The 2,247-nt window shown below is 42.4% G+C and overlaps 1 pseudogene; it reads right to left on the minus strand.

Moving 5' to 3' along the window:
* Positions 1-1,148: 1,148 nt before the first annotated feature.
* On the minus strand, positions 1,149-1,587 carry LOC104866779 (annotated as a pseudogene).
* Between the last annotated feature and the right edge of the window lie 660 nt (positions 1,588-2,247).

Raw genomic sequence — 2,247 nt, forward strand, 5'->3', positions numbered from 1 at the left:
AATTTCTTACATAGTTAATAATTCCAGTGCCATGGTATTTCTTTCTCTTTAGTTTGCATCCAGAAAATAACCAAGCAACAGCTAAAGCTTTAAGTTTAGAGGCAGAATTTTTGTCTTATTGTGGTGTCTCCCATTGAAAATCAGGATTTATAATTGCTGAGCCAGGACATTTGGGGATTGAATGAAAAAAGGTCCCCTTGTGAGTTATAAGGAGTAAGGTTGTACATGGACATTCCTATTTCTTCCTTCTTAGTTCCCAGAACTGTTCTATCTACTGCAAACCCAAAAACCAGAAAATAAATATCTTCTTTTTTGAAATGTACAATGATTCTAGGGCCATTCACCAACCTCACAGGTTGTCATCTTCAGGCTGGCACATGAGTTCTGACATTACAATTCATTGCACTGTTTTGTCAGGATGGCTAGTTGATGTGTTGGTGTTGTGCACACTGTCTCATCTGCTCTTTGGCTAAGGGAGTGCTTTGGTGTGAATGCTTCTCAATTCAGCAGACCCTATATTAGCCCTTGGATAGTTATTCTGCAGAAAGCACAAAGGAGTTAGCAAACTTACGGCCAGTACAGTTGTCAATCTCATAGTTAACCATTGGATGGAGTACTCCCCTTTTCAGAATGGAAGAGATTTGATGCAAGCAGTTTGCCACCTCCCAACTTTCTGGCCTGGTTTCCTCAAGTTATTGGGCCATTTTTCAGGGCTCACCAATGATTTTGATTGCTGGTAGGAAACACACTCTTCAGCAGCAGTAACTGGACCAAACTTGGAAAATAGTTCATTTTTAGTTCTATGCACAATTTCTATCTCTGCCAATTTATTGATTTTATTCAAAACCCTCCTCATGACCATTTTTTTTTTTGCATTAACTTTTTTATCATCCAAATTTCCATTGTCTCTATTAGGCAAATAGAAAAATAGAAAAGTTTACTACTTTTTAAAGGCAACTATAGTAAACAAGTGTATATTCAGGAAAGGGGCACCTGGGGTGAAAACAAATGTAGGAACTTCGGCCTCAGCACAGTGTGATCTGTAGCATTGTGGCAATAACAGAAAAGAGCGTGTGTCCCTACATCCCGAGAGCTGAGACAGCGCCCTTCACAGAGCTGCAGCTGCAGCACAGACCCTTCTCACCCCACTAGCTGACCCAGTCCTGGAACCGGAAACAGTCACTTGCGATCTTCCACACCGTGTTGTTGGGGGAGGGTTGAGCCGTGAGGATGAAATTCTGGTGGAAGTCGGGCTGTTTGTTGCCCTCAAACTTCACTGACCTACAGATGACAACAAGGACTGTGGTCTGGCTCGGTGTGGCCTCATCGTGGACGGTCTGGCAGTCGACCACATTGATCTGGAACTCGCTGGAGGGCAGCATTTCAAAGAACTCACTCAAAGACTCCTGCCCAGAAACGGCATTTCCACACCAAGGTGGCTGTGCCCACCTAGAGGTGGGACAGCAGGCGCTGGCGCTTATCCATGGTGGTGTAGTAGACTTTGACAAACTCCACAGCTGCTCTGCAGGCCTGGTCCACAGAGGTCTTGAAGTCCACAGATGACCAAAGAGCAATGCATGTAGGCATGAACTGATCAAGTCACCCTTGGATACCTTAGGTCTTATTCTCGACTATTTATTTTCTTCAGTGTGTTAGTGAGTAGTTCAAAGTTTCCACACTCTGGTAGCTCCTTTTTTGATGGAGATATTTTAACTACTGTATATGAATTAGACATAATGAGTTTTAATTCACATTTTCACAGTGCACATAACATACCTTGATCATATAATCTCTCCTTTACTTTGTCCCACTATTCCTTTCTGCTTTCCTAAAGGTCATTCTAGGTTAGTATGCATTCTTTTACACATCTCTGCCAACCTAACCAGCCAAGCCATTTCCCACCAAACATGATTCTATACCTATTCTTCCCTGAGCCATTTTCTCTTCACAACAAATAGATTACTGGAGGCACTGCCTGAAATGGTTGTAAGGTCATCCTTGAGTAAGGATGTAGAGAAAAAGTTTAGATTTTACCACCATAGGATGCTCACTTACCCCTAAATTCAGCTGTGATTGCTCCAATGTTGCTTGATCATAGGGATCCTCAGTAGATGAAAACTGAAAGACAGTTGTCAGAATAGTGGTGGTGTTACCATAGGTCTGGCTTTGAATCACTTCTTACAGCTAGTATGTACGCCTTCTCTACATTTCTGTATGAAGTGCAACAGAAACCACTTCGGTGTTACA

The sequence above is a fragment of the Fukomys damarensis genome, unplaced genomic scaffold (genome assembly GCF_012274545.1).
Source record: "Fukomys damarensis isolate Sample0158 unplaced genomic scaffold, DMR_v1.0_HiC HiC_scaffold_6, whole genome shotgun sequence".
NCBI classification, from domain to species: Eukaryota; Metazoa; Chordata; class Mammalia; order Rodentia; family Bathyergidae; genus Fukomys; species Fukomys damarensis.